General features: G+C 37.1%; 1 protein-coding gene across 1 annotated transcript in view; it reads left to right on the top strand.

Annotated features, from left to right (window-relative positions):
- Nucleotides 1–23760, top strand: part of LOC102655243 — a 186229-nt gene that overhangs the window by 142451 nt on the left and 20018 nt on the right. The window lies entirely within an intron of this gene.

Genomic DNA, 23760 nt, shown 5'->3' with positions numbered 1-23760 from the left:
AATTTCTTGCAGAAGGATATATCAGGTGGGACAAAGGTGGCTCGATTCGATAATTTGAATGGCGATTATGCGTGCAAATAATGTTATACACATGTCACGGCCACCTGTGTGACCAGCTACGACATAAATTATTATAAAGCTTGCGCAACGAATTGAACGTTTTGGTGAAATTAATGAAAATGTACGGTATTTAAAATGACGTAATATTATAAATATATATGGTTGCATCGAATAACGGTTTGTCTCCAAGTGTTATTTATTATTTTAGAGATGCCGTGAGAAATTTATGGGGATCGTTTCGGAATCGTGCTCGAAATTATAAATGAATTTGTGTGTTCGTTTAAAAGTTTTATGGACCGAAGATGAGATTAAAATAAAAAGTGTGTCAATCGGAGGGAAGGATATATCTTCGATGCAAAATTTCGCTCGTGCGAGGGGAGGGAAAAACGCGCACGATGAAAATTCTATTTATTTCACGAATTATTAATAGTTGTTGTGAAAAATGTTCGGTTCGCATAACACGTGGCAATGAATCAAGAATTCGGTATACGCGTTTTAACACATACTCTTTAAAATTCGCATATCGGTTGAATAATTCATGACACGGCACAGTGAAAACTCCATCCCCTCTTAACGATCGGTATTTAGTTGGAAATCGTTCGTCGATGAAACGTATATATATATATCGAACAAGAAAAAATGTTTTAAACGAAACAAATATTTTCACGTGTGAAAATTAATTAATTTATAAACACCTTATTCAAGTGAAATTTATTATTTTCAAAGAATCGTTTCTCCTTTTTTTTTTCGATCAATGGATTTATTTATCGTTGGATAAATGTAACCATTCGTAGATTGTTTACATTAGTGTCGTCGAAGCAATGGATATCGGTCGATTTTCGTTTGGCGTGAAGCGTCTCAGTGTGTGCTTTGTACGTGATGCAATTCGAGAAATTCCAAACTGTCTGGAATCACGAAAGCTCCTCCTCGCCCGGACATGACAGGATGCGTTTCAACGCGGGCAAGGAATTGTTGTAGGCAATATTAGCGCGATCCAATGCGAGACCGTTTTGCAGTTTGTACCGTGATGGTATGTTGCGTGGAGAATTGTAGGATTTTCACGTGTTCGATGCCTCGTGAAATGTCGCGAGTTCGAAAGAGGACGATACTCATGATCAATTGTCATTAGATGTGCAAGAAAGAATGTTTCCTTGCGCTGATAAAATTACACGATCTTCAAGAACAATCTTTTTAATAAAACTGGTTAATTTAACCAATTGATGACCGTCTGTTAAAAATATGCTATTTCGTTTATATATAAAATATTCAACAACTTTTTTCCAATTTATCACGATGGGATATATTTTTATTGCATCGTTCTCGCGCCATTCTATCGCAGCATCGAAAATTTTAACACGCGGTTATTTAGTTATTAAGCGTATATCAGTCGAATGTGTATCAGATATTACACTCTTTTTCATTTTCATTATCAAAACATTTATACGCGACAATACAATACAAGTTCGAACCTTGTTCGAGGGTTTAAAAGAAAAAAAAAAAGTAATAATAAAAGAGAAAACAAGCTCGACTATCGAGCGTGCTAACGAAAAAAGAGGGAGAGGGGGAGAAAAAGAATCATTAAGAGGCGCGATGGATTTTCGGTGGAAGCCGTTTTAATTGAAAAATCAATCCGAGGAGAGGCCGAGCGTATCCCGGCTAAGCCGGCCTGCCATCGATTACCTATTTTTCACGTAAAGCTTTTCATACGATGCCTATAAAACACTGCATTAACGGAGTAATTTGTCCCGGCGAAAGAGGAACCAAGGAAGAGGACTGCTTTCTAACGATCTCGACAAACATCCACGTTGAAAAAGTTGACGAAACAGATCGAGGAGAATCATTAACAAGTTCTAACTGTCGAATTATACACGCATGCCGTCAATTTTATTCCATTTTATCCACGGGAATGGAATATAGCGAGCTGGAATACAGGCGAGCTTCGTTCACGTTGTTTGTTCACGTGAGTTTTGCTTGACTTTTGATGCCCGCCCAACCCTTTTGAAATTGTTGCGCACCGCATTATTTTCCGGCCACCACTTACCCGTTCTTGCACTTTTGGACTCGATCCATATCCATTTTTTCCCTCCTTCTTTTTTTTTCAAATATACGCGCACATTCGTTTTTTCAGAATGACAGATGCCGAAGGGAGATAGGAGACAAGACCCGTTGTTCGATATTTTCAGATATTGAAATTAAAGAAATGAAAGAAACTGGAGAAATTGATACGGGTAGATATTAAAATTGAAATGAAAATGTCTTCTCTTTCTGCTTTGAAAAAAGTTCCATGCGAAACCATACGAATATTGTAATTCATTTGTAAGCCTATATGATCAAATTTGAACTTGTAAAAATGTCCTCATTAAATTGCCTCCATAAATTCTCATGAAAACAATTAGAATTGAAAAATTGAAATAACTCATTTCCACCAATTCAAACTCGAACGTACAAAAATATCTAACCTCTCCACAAGTTTTCACGCGTTATTATTAGAAACATATATATATATATATATAAACTAAGACAGGTGAAATTGAAACGAAAAATTGAAACAACTCAATTCTACGATCAAATTCGAACATACAAAAATACCTAACCTCATTAAATTATCTCCACAACTTTTCACTATTAGAAACATATATATATATAAATTAAGATAGGTGGAATTGAAACGAAAAATTGAAACAACTCAATTGTACCATCAAATTCGAAGTTATAAAAATACCTAACCTCATTAAATATCTTCAACTTTTCACGCGTCACTATTAGAAACATATATATATGTAAAGTAAGATAGAATTGAAACGAAAAATTGAAACAATTCAATTCTACTATACTTCAAATTTGAAGTTACAAAAATATCCTAATCTCATTAAACTATTTCCACAACTTTTAACGTGTCACTATTAGAAACATATATATATAAACTAAGACACGAAAAATTGAAACAACTCAATTCTATCGTCAAATTCGATGTTATAAAAATATCTAACCTCATTAAATTATCTCCATAACTTTTCACTATTAGAAACATATATATATATAAACTAAGACAGGTGGAATTGAAACGAAAAATTGAAACAACTCAATTCATCAAATTTGAAGTTCTAAAAATAACCTCATTAAGCTATCTTCTCGAGCAACTTTTGATGCGGCATTGAAACGTCGTACTTTCCAAAGTTGTCAAAGATGGATCGCAGCCAGTTTAGACGGTTCCATCCTATTATTCAAAATCAGGCGGTGGAATCTATCGGCGTTGCATCCGCATAACAGATGATCGTACAAGCGTGGAGGCGGCGCCATTAAAACGCCATCATCAATCAGAAAAGTCGCGGCGAAGAGGCTTCCTTGCCGCCACTCGCAGCCGGCCCTCGATAAGACGGCGAGGCGACATCTTCGACGAGTTGTCGGCATCCGCGCGGAAGACAAACGACGGGGGCTCTTCAAATCGGCGCGCGCGAAAAATAAGGGATGATTCATTCGCGCGGGCTTCGATTCTCCGCCATTTTCTGCGCCCATCACGAAGAGAAAGAGAGAGATCGGTTTCCTCTTTCTCTCCCCGCGGAACTTCAATTCTTGGACTCGCGTTCAATCTTTCCCTCCTCCCCTCTTTTCCGTCCGCAGCTATCGATTCCACGCTTTCAATATCGCGGATTCGCCACGTTCTTGCGAATCGATTCCGCTTCTGTCTTCTTTCGTGTAGATATAAAGAGAAGAGATATTTGTCGAGGTTTTTGGCTCGAGAGATCGTGCAAGGGATGGTTTCTTTCTTTTTTGTTTTGGAAACAAGCGTCCTTTGGAATTTCGAATTTCGATTGAAAAAGTTATTAATGTAATTTTATCGATCTGTCTTTGATGTGTGAAAATATCGAAAATGTATATATAGAAGATTTGGAGAATAATGTAAATGTGGGATTTGTAAAGAAAGATAAAGATCGATATTCGAGGAAACCAATTAATCCCTGTATCTCTTGTGCTCGATTCTTTTATTTCGTTGCCAATCAATCTCTGCGGTGTTATTGTGCGGTTATTTGAATCAATCTTTACTTTTATCGTACGAGCATGAGTAAATACAGTGATATTTTTTTTTTTTTATTCATTTGGAAAAATAAAAGTTGTGGAGAGTAATGAAAATTTCAATTTCAGCCGATTTTATCGATAAAAATTAATCAACGAAATTATAATAACAATGGAACGATATGATCTATAATAATAATATTAATCAAAATTGATATTTTAACGATATTCATACGCGTTGCTTGTTATTTTTTAAACTTGACATTATTTCAATTATTTCCGCGATAAAAGAAAAATCCACGGTGTAATCGCTGTTCAAGAATTAATGGATTTCAAGATCTCGAATGAGTTTATCCTCGACGGAGCATCAACAACGATCACGTTAATCGAGAGAATGTGGATCGATGGGTAAATTAAAATCGAATCATCTGTCTCCGGTCGAAAATTTACGAAGCGAATTTACGAAAAACGAGGTCAGATTGTTTGCGCCGTTCAATTATTCTCTCTCTTTTTCTCTCCCTTTCTCTACGCTTTCTCCTCGAAGGACAGAACATTACAGATTCGTGCAAATATTTAAAATTAAATTTCGGGTGAATCGAATTATTTGATCGGAAAATACGAGCGAAATGATAAGTGGAGAATCAAGATATATCGAGCACAGGGTAGTAACGTGATCGCGGTAACCCGTGGAATAAAAATATAAACCGGAGTAAAATTTAATATAAAAATATATATGTTTCGCCAAGGTAAATAGTCGGCGATGAAATATTATTATTCCCTCTTCTGAAATAAATCGTAATGATTTTATTATTCCAAGTGTTGGTTCAGCGGAGGAAGAAAGAAAATTCTATGTTCCATCGAAGATTTAAAAATATGGAAAAATTTCACGGGTAGTGAAATTAACCTAACTCGGGGAAAACTTAGTTACTATATTTATACTCTACTATATTTATTTTCCCTTGCGTTATCTTTCGGCTTATGTAAATTACTTAATCAGCGATTTACTAAATATCTTCCGTTAACATCTTAAATGGAAATTAACGGCGGGCCATGAAATTATTGCGAAATTTTCATCGAGTTGTTGGCCATTCGTTCTACACGAATAATTAACATTGTTTGCCCCTATAATTTTGCCCCGCGATAAAGCGAATAACTTCTGTTTTTACAGCGAGACTTATCGTCCTCGTTCTCCATCGCTGTAAACACCGTAAGCTTTCCCCTGTATATGAAGAAATATGTTGCGCAACGTTGTTACAAAGGATGATAATATTGCAAGATAAGCAGAGTCGAGATTGCATCGATCCAAGGCACGTGAGCGCTGTAATTTAGGATCCCGATGTTTTTAATTTCCTCCGCTGGAGAATTTATCCTTAAATTTATCCTTAATTTTTCTTCAAGAGGCAGACTTGCTCGCTACGCTTCGCGATCTTATCTCGAGAAAATGAATCGAGAGTTTAAGAATTACGAGATATTCGCCGATTCATCCTGCGCGCGATAATCCTTCCATACCTCGACTACGATACCGAGGAATTGTGTACACAAGAATTGTTTCGAGAAAAAAATCGAGATAAGTACGATCTTCGTATCCTTCGAAAAATAAAAGAAAAGAAGGAAAACACAATCGTTTAGAATTATTTAGAATTGGAGAATTTATCCTTAATTTTTCTTCTCGAGGGAACTTTTACTTGCCACGGTATTATCCCGAGAAAATGAATCGAGAGTTCGAGAATTACGAGATATTCGTCAATTTATTCTGCATATACTTCGATTCTTAAAAATCTCCAAACAGATATAAGAATTGTTTCAAGAATTTTCGATAAAAGTCGAGATAAGTATGATCTTCGTATCATTTGATGGAAAAATAAAAAAAAAAGAAATCATTTAGAACCATTTAGAACTGGATTCTTAAATTTATCTTTAATTTTTCTTCTCAAAGGAACTTACTTATTATCTCGAGAATTATGAGATATCCCAAAATCTCGACACCAAACATACAAGAATTGTTTCCAGAATTTTCGAATAAAAAAACAAGATATGATTTTCGTATCACTCGATGGAAAAATAAAAAAAAAGAAATCATTTAGAACCATTTAGAAGCGGATAATTTATCCTTAATTTTTCTTCTCAAGAGAACTTACTTGCTACGATATTATCTCGAGAAAATGAATCGAGAGTTTGAGAATTATGAGATATTCGCCGATTTATCCTGCATGTACTTCGACTACGATTCTTAAAAATATCCAAACATATAAGAATTGTTTTAAGAATTTTTGATAAGAAATCAAGATATGATTTTCGTATCATTCGATGGAAAAATAAAAAAAAAAAAGAAATTATTTAGAATCATTTAGAAGAGATAATTTATCCTTATTTATTCTTAATTTATTTTTAATAAAATTTATTCTTAATTTTTTTTTTGAAACTTATTTGCTACGATATTATCTCGAGAAGATGAATCGAGAATTACGAGATATCCCAAAATCTCGACACCAAACATACAAGAATTGTTTCAAGAATTTTCGATGAAAGTCGAGATGATTACGATCTTCGCGTCATTCGATGGAAGAATAAAAAAAAGAACGGAAACAATCGTTTAGAATCTGTCCATCCCCCCTAGAAGAATAGAAGAATGGCAAAGGTGATTTGAAGTAACAGATACGAGTTATCGATGAATTCTTAGCGATTCCTCGAGATCATGGGAGAGAGGAAGCAATCCCTCCAACATCTCTGGAGGATACTTTCCCCATGTTTCATTTTATACCTGGCATAAACCGGCCAACTGGATTCTTTCTTCTTAGATCCATTAAAGGATACGTGGCTCGTATCGCTTGTATCTCGTTCCAGGATCAAATTGCCGGCCGAGTATCTCGGAATGCCTGGTTTGCGATTCCGCGCACTTCTCTCCGAAGAGGAGAGAAAGAAGGAGGAAGAAAGTAGATAAACAAGGTGGAAAGGATATTCGCTATAATTTCGATACGGTCTCGAGGATTCGAGGAAAGCGCTCCGACACGGTCTCCGCTTCGACTTAATTGACTCGGACTCTCGAGGATTATCCTATGAGTTTCGCTTCGGCCGAGGCTTAATCCTTTGGTTAGAGCCAATTCGGCCCGCCTTGTTGTACGCATCGCGCTGGACGCGGGGCTAATCTCGAACGGATGTTGCGAAAGACGCGCGAGGAATTAACCTCGTTGATGGATGATGAGAGGGATTACGTATATTGAAATGTAACCGATCAGAATTCTTAAACTTTGCCTCGGGAAAAATTTGAGATAATTAATATTTTCGTGGACAGGTTTGGCGAGTTTCGTTTCACAGAAATATCTGTTGTTACCAGCGAGCTTAATTAAACGCGTTACGTGTTATTTCGTTTCCAACTTTTTAACGATCGCGTTAACGAACAATTCTGCTCGCCAACGGTTCATCAGAAATATTATTCGATCGTGAAATTATTAATCTTTTGGCTTTTCTAATGATCCTCTCTCAACGAGATTCCAATATGTACATTTTATTTTTGTGAAACTTCGTGGCGAGGAAATTCTTCGAACGCTACGATTACAGCTTCGAATATTTTATTTTCTAAACAATTGTAAATGGCGAAACGAATGATAATCTGGTGAAATATAATTGGTGAGTATGATGAATAAGTTTATGTCTATCGATTAAATGTTTGTTAATCAATTTTTTGACAATAGTCACCATAACATTTTTTTCATAATTTTCATTAGTATCCAATCATTGTTCAGATCCTGTATCCATTTCTCAAAGGTTATAATTCTATTCAGAAATGGATTTGCAAACTTTCGATCTTCCTTTCCAATTTTTCCTAAATGTCTAAAAAACTGTCATTGGAGATACGTCCAATTCTGCTTTCACTTTATTACTTCAATTTATCTCTGTTTAATATTATATCGTTTTCAAGATTTCCTAAATTTTTGAAACCATCTCGAATTCTCTGATCGATAAAATCTTATCCAAAAACTAACCAAACATTTTGATGTTTCTCTTCATCCAGCTCCAAGTCGTACATATTCTAAATTCGTTAAACCGATACAAAAAATAACTTGTCACGCAAAGGAAACGTAAGGGGTGAAAAATGTGGTAAGCAAAAGTACAGGTTAAACAGAGTTTACGAGTCGATCGTTATTCTTAAAATCGGCAACTTGGCGTGATCGCGATCTAATCAATGCGGGGGGACGCAGCATTCGAGATCGATCTCGTTCGAAAATTCGACGCGCGTCCCGCTTTCTCATTATTCATTTAATGGCGGTTGTGTAGAAATTACATATACGGAACCGGGAAGTGTAATTGAATTACACTTGGGGCGAAAATCGCGCAAGATAAATTCCCTCCGCGTGTGCGGAGGCCAGCCATTGAAATCGATAACGCTAATGCAATATTAATCCGTGGCGACGTTGAGGTGGCCGGATCCATTGGGATAATAATTACAATGGAATCCGGAGGTTAGCAGAGAAAAGGGACGTCGGGGAAAGCGGAAGCTGGGGCACAAGCGGCGTAATTAATTTTATACTTGGGAATTATCTGCCTATTGTGGCCTGCGATGGAACTGTTGACAAATGGTGTAACGTGTGCACTTGAGCTGGCACACGTTCGATTAATTCGACTTTGCCTTGCGCCGTGCAAATTCCGTGGTCACCTGCGCGCCACTGCAAACACTCCGCAAAGTCTGAAAACCAGACACCGTTCCATAAATACACCGATCTTTTATCCTCTCCAGATCTTTCTAATCATATTCCTTCTTCTACTTTTTCGCTGTTTTAATCGTTTGTTCCATCGCTAATACTCGAAATAAATTCTATCATTTTCTCGACGCTTTCTCTGCGTGTTTTCACACGAGAAGCAAAAGAAGACGAGCGATAAATAACAATCGAAATAAGGAAAGGAGAGAAAATGAGGATATCTCGAGGAATCGACCGATTCGAGGCAGGTTGTCATCGGCAGGAATTTGTATCTATATCCTTTCGTCATGACGTTAAAACGGATAGGGCTTCTCTCTCTCTCTCGAAGAATAGATCAAAAAGTTTGTCGAAACGACGCGACTATCGATCATGCAATCACGAACTTCTCTCACTATTCCCAATGCTCATACTATTTTTTCCATTTTTTACGCACCGTTCTCGATGAATCCACGCCTCGTTTTCGAGATCTTAAATCGAAGCGCGATAATTTCGATTCACCAAGGATTATATGGAATAACGCTTCTTTTACGATTGCGAGAATACTCTCATGCTAGAGAAATTGAAGTGGTGCGATACTAATTTTATCGAGATAATCGTGGAGTATCCGTTTTCTGTAGTATCAAAGATCTTTGTTAATTTAGTTATGCGCCAATGATCGTATACAATTAGACGATTTACACGAGCCCGTTTGTAGTGAAATAACCGGAAATTATGCTGTGTGCTCTGGGAACAGGGGTAACAATGGCGTCTCTTGATTTCGACTAATTGTAACTTCCGAATGGGTTGCGGTCTGGTTATCCCTTAAACAAGGGTAGCGTATGATGATTCCGCTTTGTCCTTTTAAGGATCAGGGAATATTTGAACGGCACAAACACCCGATATCTCCCGATTATTTCTTTTATTTTATTTCAAGATTTTATTTTATTATTATTTAAGTTTTTTTTCGGTGATTTAATACAGATTGTTTTAATAAAAAAAAATGTTTAATAATCTATTTTAAATAATTTTCCATCAGATAGAAATTGTGAAAAGTGTCTATCGACCATTCTTCAAAATGATCGATCATGATCATTTACTATATTTTAATTTATATTTTCTATAAATTTATTTAAAATGACAATTACTTTAAAATACGATTTAATTTCGATGCACGCGTATATATATAAAAGACGAAGCAGAATGAACTCATTTTCGATGAACGGTATCAAATTCCAAAGAAAGAAGCACGGGTGTATAACACGATATAAATTTATAATTCTGCAATTCTATTTTCATCTCGTAACATCATTTAATTTCAACGTATGCACGCGTATGTAAATAATAGAATAACGAAGTTATTTTCAAGACGCGATACCAAGTTCCACCATATCATTAATTAATGTAATTCCTGTAATTATGCTTCATTCACAATTTCAATTTGCGCTCTTCTCATTCAATTGCTCCCGTTTAACTTCGATGCACGCGTAAAAAGGGGGGAGCAAATTCCGCTCGATACGAAACTCTAATTCTATAATTCTATCATTTGTTCGTAATTTTAATTCGCAATCCCAACTCTTGTATTCAATTATTGCACATTGATTTACATACGCTTATAAAAATAGGAAGCAGGATGAATTTTTTTTCCATAAGCGCGAGTTCTGGGTAAAAGGGCGCGGTTTAACGTAGGGTGGACGTGGAACAAGGACATCGAAAGGCTGGTGACGTCAGGGTTAAGCGGAAAGGCGGGTAGAACAAGGCACGATGATTCGATTACCACGTCGCCGATCCGAAACGCGCTTTTGCACGCAACGTTTGCCTTAAATCGGGCGGCGATGCACCCCTCGCGTTCGATAAGCGCAACCCCTGTGGCCGCAGAGTTCCCCTCCCCTCCCTCCCCGTCAACCGCGCCGTGGCTAATGGCCACGACCGAGGGAAGGAACGAGTGTTTCCAACGTGTTTACGACCTTCTTCCTTGAAAAATGTTACGTGGAAACGTGAAAGCCTGATTTCCACCGCAAATGAGACGTGTCTCTCATTTATCAGCTCGCTTTTTTCTTCTCTTTTTTTTTCTCGCTACGCTACACCTCCCTTCGCAACTGAGAATCGTACGTGGAACTCCCCGATATGAAAGAAATATGTGGATATTTTTTTTCTTTCTTTCTTTCTTTTTTCACATTTATATTTGCGCAATTTCTAAACCGGTTTAAATGATAAATTAATCATTCCTTTGTCGAGGATGTAATTTTGGAGGATCGAGAGAAAGAAATTATCAAAATATATACAATAATTTCATTTCAGTATTTATACAGTAAATTTTACGAAGTTCAATTTAGTACATATTTCTCTGATATGAAATATCTTTAAAAGATATCTTTAGAGAAAGAATATCTTTTAAATTCAAAAGAGAAATTCGATATCCATTCTGTCTGTAAGATCTATTTTTCAAAGCAAGATAACGAATCGTGTCCTATATTCGATCTTGTAACAACACGCGCAACATATGGCCTCTGGAAAGGAGAGAAAAAGAAAGATCCGAAAGATTAACTGGAAGTAAGACACTTGGCCTTTCATGCCCGCCCATTACGATCATCCATCAACTTGCATTTAGAATTCTGACATTTACACGAATCACAAGGCGCACACACCCGTGTCCACGGGCACCGGCCCATGGGCTGGCCAAATGCATAAACACATTAGCGCTCCGCGGAGGAATTCTGTGACGCGAGCAGCCTGCGCCGGAAACCGTGCACGAGCATCGAGGCACAAAGGTTGCGCCGGAGTGGCGGCTTGATGGATACGTATGGAAGTCATCCCTATGGAAATCATCCCCCTCCAGCCTAATTCCGCTCGGCCTAGGCCGGTGCATCCACACCGTCTTGTGAACGCCGCGAACGGAATATAAGGTTGGATGTTGAAAAGGAGCGGAGGAGAAATTATTGCGAAAAATGTGATTTTCCAGGCGAGAGATTTTGTTTCGTACTCCGAAATGTGTGCTAAAAAGTCTTTGGAAAGTGAAATGATCGAATCGTCAAACGCATCGTGATGAGAAATTTATTTATTTCGCAAACGCACAGAATTTTGTTTTATATTTGTGACGATCAATCATAATGTAGAGACTGGATGTTGGAGAGAAACAAGAAAAATGTAATTTTAGATACAATTTGATTTTGCTTCGTATTTGAGTAGGGATCTTTGGAAAGTGAAATGATTCTTAAATTCTTAAATTCTTTATTTCGCAAACGTACAGAATTTTGTTTCGTACGTTTATGACGATCAATATACTATAAAGATAACATAGAGATTGGAGAGAAACAAGAAAAATATAATTTTAGATACAATTCGATTTTGCTTTGTATTTAAGTAAAGATTTTTGGAAAGAGAAATGATTTTTAAATTCTGATGCAAAATTTATTTATTTCGCAAACGTATAGAATTTTATTTCGTATGTTTGTGAGAATTAATTTATCATAAAGATAACGTAGAGATTGAAGAGAAAAGAAAAATGTAATTTTAAATACAATTCATCGAATTCTGATGAGAAATTTATTTATTTCTCAAACATAATAAATTTATCATAACGATATACAGATTGGCTGTTGAAGAGAAACAAAGAAAATTATCGTTATTAATAGTAATTTAGAAGTGGGATTAAAAAAAATATATTTTTGGATACAATTCGATCGAGAATTTTGTTTTGTATATAAGTAGAGATCTTTAGAAAGTGAAATGATTGTTAAACGCATCGTGATGACAAATTTATTTATTTCGCAAACGCACAGAATTTTATTTCGTACGTTTGTGACGTTAAATTTATCATAACGGTGCAGAGATTGGAGAAAAATAAAAAAAAAATATAATTTTGAAATTACAATTCGGTAAACAATTTAGGATGTTTTGAAAGTGAAACGATCGGATTATTAAATGCACGGTACTCGTGATAACAAATTTGTTATTTATCGTTATCGCGCGTATAATTCGTATAATTTGTTTCGACGGGATTCGACTCGATTATGTGGTAATTAATTTTTATTTGACGAATAAATCCTGTGAAATTTATTAATGCTCCATAATAATTAATCGATAACCAGAGAAACATATCCATTCGCTTTAACACGCGAGTATTATCCTGATCGATACGATAATTCGTGCAAACAGCTCTCGGTTCAAATAAGGCTAAAGAACGAAGAATTTTTTTGTCGTCCAAGATTTATTCGTACGTCGAGAATATCGATAATTTAAGGAGAAAAATTTTACGAAGGGATCGATCGCCGCCCCAATTTTCTCCGCAAACACATCGATGCTCGCTCTCGTCCGTCACAGTTTCTGCAACTATCGGCCCGCTGTTCCAGATAGAACTTACTCTATTATCCCTTGTGATCGAACAAATAACAGTACCGTCGTCATTCCCGTTTATACCCTCGAAAATTTCCAAAAATTACTTCGATTCATTCTTGCAAGAAAATTCATCTTCGCGTGTAAAAATCGAAATCGGTCGACTCGATTGCATTCGATGCGACTTTAATTCCCTCGTTCGACTCGTCACTCGATCATTCGAGACGAAAGTTGACCAACGCAAAGACGATATCGGTATCGATATAAACTTTTGAACATCCTTTATCGTGCGAGAATCGACGAATATAACGCGATCATTAAACGATCAACAGTGTTGATTTTATTTCGTTCATTCCATCAGGGATTTTTTTACGTTTATTGGCGATTAGTTATTGTCGATGAAACAAGCTTAACGAAAAACTTTTTCCTAAGGGACGAGGGAATGGTGTTTGTAAAAATCTTTTCAACGTAATTTCCTCGCCCGAAGTTCGGTGGTAACTAGATTCCACGAATATTTTTCTATTTCGAAGGAATGGAAACGCGTTTATGAGGGAAACTATTTCTCGAAACGAACGGTTGCCGCACGAATTCTGGCCGGAAGTTATGAATGGCGGTCGATGGACGAGAAAGAGAGTAGGATTTCGGTGAAAAGAACAGCGCGGGAGGAATGGGGGCATAGTTGGGATAGCTCGGAAAATGCGAATTGTTGAATTCGTACGACAACAAGCCGTGTTGCGTTTGTTGGTGTTCCTAAATAACGCGGGGAATCCGTGGAATCCGCAACGAGAACTGGAACACTTTCTTCCTGAAAGTGAGAAAAATCGGATTTTTTGCGCTTTCTATCCGCTTCGCTTTCGCCGAAATCCCAAATCAATCGTACGCTAATTTTATCGATGATTATTTTCGAATCGAATCGAATCTTTGTATTATTCGTGGATCGAGCGTTCAGGAACGTGGAATAAGAACGAAGCGTAATTCGAATTTTAGATGAAATTCGAATTTCGGATGTGAAGTGGATGGGGACATACGCGTGACACGACGAGAGTCGTCGTGGAAATGAAGAGGGAGTTTAGTCGAGTTTAGGATGCAGGCGGTAGTTGCACTGGAAAATCTGGGAGTTGATTAAACGTTAAATATAAAATCAAGTTGTTTCGAAATTTAATCAAAATGAAACTTAATTATTCGTGCTTATTAATCGCATCGGGGATGATTTTCAAGTTTTGTTGAAATCCGACTTCAATTACGAATGAAACGAATTTGTTGACTCGACTTGCTGGACCACTCTGCGAATCATTTTCTATGAAAGCTGCGAATTATTCCCGAGATATAATTTTTGATTCGTGCCAACCGAGTCGATTATTTTCGTCCACCATCATTAAGCTCTCCTTAATTGAGAACGCGATAAACTCGAAATTTAAAAAAGAAAAAAAAACTATAATACAAACCACTTTTTTTGCAAATTGGATCGATTATTCAAATTTCAAAAATTTCAAAAACTACAATTCCAACTACTTTCCTCGCAAATTTCGATTATTCGAGCTTCGAAAATTTCGAAAACGTATCTTTCTTGAAAAGAAGGAGACCATAAAATATCATCCGTATCGTTGATTGACTCGAAATTTCAAAAAGAGCTCTCACTGAAGCTTTCCCTTAAAAAAAAAAAAAAAAAAAAAAAAGAAAGAGGAGAAACCAGGTCAATTACGAATATTTCATCGTTACCATCCTGGTTGATTATCATAACCAGCCCTTTATTATATTCATTGACACGCGAGCGCGGGAACCCTCCTCTTTTCGTCGAATGTAGGACAGCGAGTGGAAAAGGAAATTCTTTGTCGCCTCGACGAAGAAATCTTCTGGCGACCCCCGGTGGCCCTCGATTCCTCGTTTAATTCTACTTGAATATGCCGTGGACCGAGCAAGGGATGCGGCAAGCATCCTCGATGCAAACCCTTCTCTCTCTCTCTCTTTCTCTCGTTCTCGTCGAGGAAACAAGGCTGCGTTCTTTCATTACGCCGCGTTGTTCTTTTGTCGGGGACAATCGGAGCCAGCCGAGGGATTCTGACGGCTCGTTGTCCGGGAAACTTGCGAGTACGAATCTGTGAAGCGGGAAATTGGGACACGTTGCAGGGACTCTGGTAAGCTTGCAGATTACGCGTCGTACACGTAGACCGGAGACGAAACTCTAGTTTCTGCGCTTTTTCTTGTTTCTTGTTTTTTTTTTTTTTTTTTTTCGTTTCGAAGAATCGACAGCGGTCGAAACGTCGACCGACCGACCGACGGCACAGTTGTACCTTTTTCACGACGGGATCCATTGACAGATCGAAGCGAAAAGGAAGGAAACGAACGGAGGAGGATACATCGATTGTTGTTATTTGTCGAAACTTTTTTTGCTTTCTCTCCTTTCGGATTTATCGATTGAAAAATGGTCGAAGGGAATGGAAGAGAATCGTGTAACGGCGCTTGAAAATGACCGTGCGTTTTACAATTTCGATTTCGATGACACTCTCGAACAGATACGGCGTATGTATCGAGCCTGTACGTATACCTTAAACGGTGTTTAACTGTATAAACCGTGGCCGGAAAGAGCGTCGCCCAATCCCCGTGTAAAATTCATTGGTTACAATGTGCCGTACGAAATCACGTTTACGGGAACAATATTTCGTTATGAGTTTCATCGATCCACGGGGATCGTTTCGATTCAGCGTCCTGTTATACGATTATTGAATATGAAAATAGCAGGTTACGTTAGAACAATGATTGTCATTAATACGTAGAAACCATGTCAAATATTAACGTTTCAATTCAGGGATGGGAGGGACAACTGTAAATCGATCGAATTGTCATCGTTGTCCGGTAATATTTTTATTTTCGATGGGACACATTTTATAATTCCTTCTTTTCAATGATTCTCTGAAGTTATTATTTTTTTTCTCTTTTTCTTTTCCAAAATATAAAAGATAGGAAAAAGATGATACGCATTTGTTTTGTTATCTTAACAATTGTAAAAGAAACGAGTGTTGACTAGAAATAACGTCTCTTTGGGTCGTAATTTTAAATCGTGTTATGATCTATCTGTCTGTATGGAAGTAATTTATATTATCTGCGGGATCTAATTATCAAAAATATTCGACATTATTTCGTAAAAGTAAAGGTAAAAAGTAGAAGAGAACAGTAATTTAAAAAAAAAAAAAAAGGAAGAGAAAATAATTTATTTTTTGGTTAGTAGGAGAATTATGATATTCATAAGTTATTCAATTATTCATAGAAGCTGAAATTCTCAAATATTCATTACGATAGCAAAATTACGTAACATCTGTCTATCTATTATTCAAATGGTTCGTATATTTCATTTAGTCGTTATAATTCGAGAGAGAATATAATTGGACGTGAAAAGATCGCTTCTTCATTTAAAATTAATTAATTCGATTATTTTAAGCGTGGTTTAGCGAGATTAAGAAACCTTCGTACCTGGAAAATACATAAAAATGATCTCACAGATCTCTCGTATATTCATCCGTATGACACTAAATCAATTCCTTCGGAAGAAATATTGATTGATATTCTATAACAAGTATTATCGAAGAGTTAAATTCCTATTATCGATTTTGATTATTATAACTTTTCATCGATTAAAATTTACTTACTCTTTTAAATAAATTTAAAAAAAATCAAATATAATTGGATCGCAATCTTTGTAAAGAAGAAACGAGAAATTTAATCGTCAAAACCCGTTCAGAAGATGAAGGAAATTGCGCTGTTGATTTCCTTTTTTGATTCGTTTCGATATCTCAATCGGTTGCCGAGATACAAGGAATTCCATAGCGCTTAACACAATGCTGAAATAACGAATGGTTCCACGATTTACTGACCTATTTCTTCTTGGAAATCTACTACATCCTTCCAAGAATTGTTTTTCCAAGAATTTGTGATAGGTCAGCGAGATAAAGCGAGTGAGACAAAGTGCGAGCGAGAGATCCGAATAAAAGACAAGGAGGAAAAAAATGGTGAACGATTAAAAATTTACTCTTTTCTTTGGACGACGATATCTCGACAACTGGAAGTCGTATCGAAATAAATCAAAAAGCGTCTTAAACGGCAAAGTTCCTCGCTTCTAACGATCGTTTATTCGTTGAACGGATGTCATTATCTTCGGAATTATAACGGTCCAAAGATTTTCTAATTTTGATGCAATTAATCAGGTTTAAAATAAACGATTAAAAATTACTGTTTTCTTTGCACGACGATATCTCGACAACTGGAAATCGTATCGAAATAAATCAAAAAGCGTTTTAAAGAGCAAAGTTTCTCGCTTCTAACGATCGTTTATTCGTTGAACGGATGTCATTATCTTTGGAATTATAACATTCCAAAGATTTCCTAATTTTAATCGAATTTTAAGATAAAATTATGTAATAGATACGGATTTATTTCTATAAGAATATTACTTAAAATGACGTTATTGGTGGTATGTATACATAAAGATTCTTTATAGAATGATTTTTAATGGAATTTATCGATCGCGAAAAAATGAGAGTTTTCCTAGAAAAAAAAGAAAAAGAAAAAATCGTATCGCTTCGATTAGTATTTCAGATAGGTTTCATTTGTTGATTAATTTATTTTGATATCGGTCGAGCAAGAGGTTTAACCGCAATTCAGATAGATCACAATCCAATAGGATTGTAATTAAATCCAGCAATCGGATTTGCGGACGATATATCAATAAACGCGGTATGTCAGTAGTAAGTCAGTGTTATTATACACTACTAATTCCAGAACGTTGGAAACATTTTATAGGATCCTCCGTAATCGTCCGTGAATCATGGAACGCGATACGATTTAATAACAATATCGAATGCTACCCTCCTCGTGTATAAATTTTATTATTATTCTCATCGCTTTCATATACATAATTTTTATTCGATTATTTAACGACGAAACTTAAAATCGAATCACTCGTTGATAACACCATCATCGAATTAACCGTTAATGAGAACGAAACGTACGACTTTGCAACTTTCAACGAGACGTAATTAATTTAACCAATCTCGCAAGTTACAACCGACTTGTTCTATCATTGTTTCGAGATAGAAATCTATCATCACCTTGTTACCTCGACTCGTCAGAAGCAACGTCTCACTTTTCAAACGTGATCCATTCGCCCCATTTATCTTATTCGTTCGAGGAACGAACGGTGTACTCGTGTACACGAAAAGCGTTAATCGATCGTGGAATTCGATTGTTAACGTCGAACCAACGTCGAATCCAGCTCGCAAACAATGCACAACCACGCGAAACACAATCGTCACGACTAAGTCTCTCACGGTTTGCTCCTCGTCATTACTACAATGGAGAATAGAGAGAGAGAGAGGGAGAGGGAGGAAGGGAGAGAGAAAGAGAAGGTTAGTAGCCGCGGCGGTTTGCTCAAACTGCGACTACTGTTAATTTCATCGAGTGTGTCGAGCAAATTGCATCGGATTCGCCGGTTGCCCACTCCGTTAAATTATTAGGCAATCGGGAAAGTTAAACAGCGCCGATTCGAGCAGGCCACCCCTCCCCCTTTCTCTCCCCGTTTCGCCTTGTTTTCATCGATTAGCATCGGGTCGCGATACCAGACTTCTCTCCGAGACAAAGCATTCCGCTCGCCCTTCGCGCCCTTCCAAACGCTATTACCGCGGCCAAATGGGAGGAATACGTTTATAATCGAAAGGCCAGTTGATCGTCGAGCAATACCCTATGTTTTATTCATTTCCCCTCCCTCGACAATCTCTTCCTCGTCACGCTCCTTTTACCTTTCCTCAGCCAACAGATTAATCCTTCCGTCGATCGTTCGTCGATCGATTAATTGATAAAAGGACGTGAGATCGTTCGATTATATTCGGGATGGGACGAATACTCGATGTACTCGCATCGCAAAATTCTTTTATACAAATATATTATCGTCGTATATATATGAGGGGGATGATAACTCGTTTGTTGATGGGAACGAGGAATATCGACATCGAAGATGAATCGCCCTATTTTCTCCCACGTCGTCGCCGCAGTGATATCGTCTTTTCAGCTTTAACCCGGATGAATCCACTTTATATTTCGACTTTCCTTTATGCCTTATGGATCGACGAAAGCGTCGTACGTCATTTTCCCTTTACAAAATGGCAGCTGTCTTCTTCATCGAGATCGAAGATTAAAGAGGATCGTTAAGATCAAGATTATTATGTTAGGAGGGGAAGAGAAGGGATTCGTCTTAAAATTTATTCACGCGATTTATACGAAACTCGATGGTGGACTTTCAAGTGGGAGCTAGTTCCTCTATGGAGTCCATAATGCTCCATAGAAAGTCAACGAGCCCCCAGCGAGCCTTCGTCGGTCGAATTGCAATCGCCGGGGTGATATATGTGCCGGTGTGCTGAAAACTCCATTCACGTCCAAGTTTGAGAGTTTTGCCCGATGGAAAATGTATATATGTCGGATTTTTCTTTTCTCCATCCCCAATGAAATTGCCAGATATATATATATTGTGAGTCTTCTTTATCCTCGTTCATTTCATATCATCTTCTCAACTTGAACTTGAAATTTATTTCTAAATTTACCTTCCACCCGTTGTGTTTCATAATCACATTTTTGTTCTTGGACGAGGATAATTAAGAATCGAAGAAATCTGAGATGGACATGTATGATTCTGCGTCGAAGAAATTCGCCGTTATCTCGAGAGTTTTGTGGCGTTGTAAAAAGTTGGACAGAGGCGGGCTTGGATCGATCGGCGGCACGAATAATTGACGCGGCAAGTTAAACAGAGGGGTGGTTTAGAAACGCCGAAACTACGATTGCCGGCACGCGAGCATTCGTTTCGCGTTCGTGACCAAGGTATTTAATTATCCCTCGATGGAAACCGACGCGATATTAACGAAATAAATGCGATCGAGGCTGGAAATTGCCTCGTCCTGAAAACCTTGTATTTTTGCCGGAATTTAAATGGCGTAGCGATTAATCCGTCTCTATATAATTGTTACTTGGGTAAACATATCGAAATATTTATCCAATGTATACAAGATATATTATTAAACGTTTAAACGATTTTCTTGATAAATAGCGGGTTGATCGAACGATGATCGATCCGACCGGATTAATTGCTTTTCAGCTTTTCAATATTGCTTTTTTTTTTCTCTCTATATCTCCCATAAACGGTCTAAACTGTTTGCAGATTTATTTGATCCCGTAACAACAGTTTTTAAAAAATTTTTTCATCGAGCATGAAGTAAAATTTTTTTAAAACTTAAAATATTAACCTAAATTTCCTCCACAACTAATAAATGCCGAATAAAATAATGTGAAATGTAATAGTGAAGAGCAATGTGATTCCAGTATCTCAAAGATCCTCCAATAATTCACAGCGAATATAAGGTTATACGTCACGAGATTTGTAGACATTCTTTTCTTAATCGCGATGAGGCATACCTTCTAACGTGTCCCCCCTTTTTACCTCCTCTTCTTTCAAGCCCAAGGAGAAACGATTCGAATCTGGTCTTCTGGAAGACCAGCGTAGAGGGAAGGATAAAGAATTTCGACTATTAAATTATAGAAAATTACTCTCCCTAAAAGGTCGCAATCGGACCTCTCTTTCTCCTCCGATCGCCGATTCTTCGACCCTCTTCCGTTCCTCTCCTTTTATCGCCTTCGATTCCTTCCCCTCTCACGAGTTGCGAACCGAAGGGATACGTTGTTACCCTTCTTTGCAATTTCTTTCTCTCTCTCTTTCGTTTCGTCCATTTTGTTTATAGAGTTCGCACTTATCGTTTCCTTCGAGAATAATTGTGCTATATTTTTATATAAGGATAAGGTGAATTCAATATATTCGAATAATTAAATTATAGTTAAAATTATTAAAACGGCTGTATCTCCGAAGATAAGAGAGATAAATACGATTTCCGCAGCTCGTTGCAAGCGAAAAAGATTGCTCTTTGACCTCGTGTTTGGTTGGTTTCTGGACGACAAGCTGTGATTGCGAATAGATTCGAAATAATTGTCAATCGTATAAAAGTATTATATTCTTCGTAACTTTCCTCCTTTCTTCCTTTTCGTTCCGCCCAATTTTATTATGATCGGTTATATATAATTCGCGTTTATCAAGAGTTTCCTTCGATCGAGAATAATTGTGCTATATTTTTATATAAGGGTAAGGTGAATTCAATATATTCGAATAATTGTGATTAAATAGATTCGAAATAATTGTCGATCGTATAAAAGTATTATACTCTTCGTAACTTTCCTTCTTTCTTCCTTCTCGTTTCGACCAATTTTGTTACGATTAGTTATATATAACTCACGTTTATCAAGAGTTTCCTTCGATCGAGAATAATTGTGCATTTTACGCGTGTGGGTGAATTCAATGTATTCGAACAACTGTGTTCCGCGAATAGAATCACGAAATTATCAATCATCGAATGAGTGTTATATATAGGATTTATTTAATGAATAATTGGATGCTCTCGCTTTCATTATTTAGCACATCGTGACTCTGGAAGGAAAGTACTATTATTGGTCGTAAAAGACATTGGAACAGGTTTTTTCGTTTTTAATTAAGTTGGAGAATTCTTAAAGCTGGAGGAAGTTCCGCCTTACGAATAAATCTCGATAAAGATAATAAAGATTTCTCGCGGAAGTTTACGAGGCTCGACGAGGAAATCGCGTTATCGCATAACTCGATATCATATTCTTAAAATATTCGAACCCGAAGGATCATGGAATTTCCATAATCCGAATCTAACTACAATCGATCAACGATATCGTCGCCGCTGCTTATTAAAACGATCCAATGATCCAGGGTATATAGAGGCAATTATTCAAATCCAGTCTGATGTTGATATCTACTACGCTACGATCCCTCCCCCCCTAATATTCTCGTTAATATTAACGCATCGGGCTAATTATAACGGGTCACGTCGCTGCGATCAATTCATTTGTCCCCCTAATCGAGTTAGATCGGCAGAAACGCGATACGAGAGACGCGGCACGGAAGCGGAATAGAGCGGCAAAGACAGACCGCGTTGAATATCAAAACGCAAGTCCGCGTTTAATTAATCGATCCGTGGCCAGCTAACCTAGACGTTTCGACCTCGAATTTCTTCTTTATTGCGCCCGATCGTGTGCGAGGCTAATGATACGTTGTAATTTCGCTAATTAGCTCGAATTCGCGACCTGTGCAGATAGGATCGATTATCGCGCGCTCGGATGGACGATGACGGAACCGTTTCCGATTCCGAGTCATTTCGTGATCGTTACTTGTCGCGATAATCGTATCTCGCCGTTGCGGCCAGCAAATTTGGATTAATCGATCCCCTAACAAAATTGATAAGTCGAATTGTAAATTTTTCACGAATCTAAATAAGAATCTTTCGATCTTGGTCACGATTCAATCGCATCCGATCGTTAATTAGTTGGAATTGTAAATTGGCATTGATTTTTCACAGATCTAAATAAAAATCTTTCGATCGCAAGATCGAAAGTTATTGCATCCGATCGCTAATTAGTTGGAATTCGATCTTGGCCACGATTCATTCGCGAGATCGAAAATTATTGTGTTCCATCCTCGATCTGTTTGATAAATTGTTCTCGAATTGTCAATTGGTATTTGGCGAATCTAAATAATAATCTTTCGATCACGATTCAATCGCAAGATCGAGAATTATTGCATTCGATCGTTAATTAGTTGGAATTGTAAATTGGCATTGATTTTTCACGAATCTAAATAAAAATCTTTCGATCGATTCAATTGCAAGATCGCAAAATTATTGCATTCGATCGCTAATTAGTTGGAATTATAAATTGGCATTGATTTTTCACGAATCTAAATAAAAATCTTTCGATCTTGGCCACAATTCAATCGCAAAATCGAAAATTATTGCATCCGATCGCTAATTAGTTGGAATTGTAAATTGGCATTGATTTTTCACGAATCTAAATAAAAATCTTTCGATCACGAATCAATCGTAAGATCGAAAGTTATTGCATTCGATCGCTAATTAGTTGGAATTGTAAATTGGCATTGATTTTTCACGAATTTAAATAAAAATCTTTCGATCACGATTCAATCGCAAGATCGAAAGTTATTGCATCCAATTGCTAATTAGTTGGAATTGTAAATTGGCATTGATTTTTCACGAAGCTAAATAAAAATTTTTCGATCTTGGCCACGATTCAATCGCAAGATCCGCGGTCTGTTTGACAAGTTCTCGAATTGTAAATTAGCATTTGGCGAATCTAAATAAAAATCTTTCGATCACGATTCAATCGCAAGAAAATTATTGCATCCGATCGCTAATTAGTTGGAATTTGCGGAGTGTGCAGATAGAACGGTTTCGATTTATGCATAACCGTATCGTGCAATTCGATGACGGAACGGTCGATTCAGAGTTACGAGTCATTCGTGATAGTTATTTGTCGCGATAATGTCGTATCTCGCCATTATGGGAAGCAAATTTGGATTAATCGATCCCCTCATCGAATCGGATTGATAAATCGTTCAAATTGGCATTGCTTTTTCACGAATCTAAATAAAAATCTTTCGATCACGATTCAATCGCAATAGCGAAAATTATTGCATCCGATCCGTTAATTAGTTCGAATTTTGTGTAAAATTGTAAATTGTAAATTGAAAAACTTTTTTTTTCCAGAATTTCGACGA

This window comes from Apis mellifera, linkage group LG1 (assembly GCF_003254395.2).
Source record: "Apis mellifera strain DH4 linkage group LG1, Amel_HAv3.1, whole genome shotgun sequence".
Classification (NCBI taxonomy): Eukaryota; Metazoa; Arthropoda; class Insecta; order Hymenoptera; family Apidae; genus Apis; species Apis mellifera.
The sequence above is the reverse complement of the archived record's forward strand: the minus strand, read 5'-3'. Positions and strand labels throughout refer to the sequence as shown.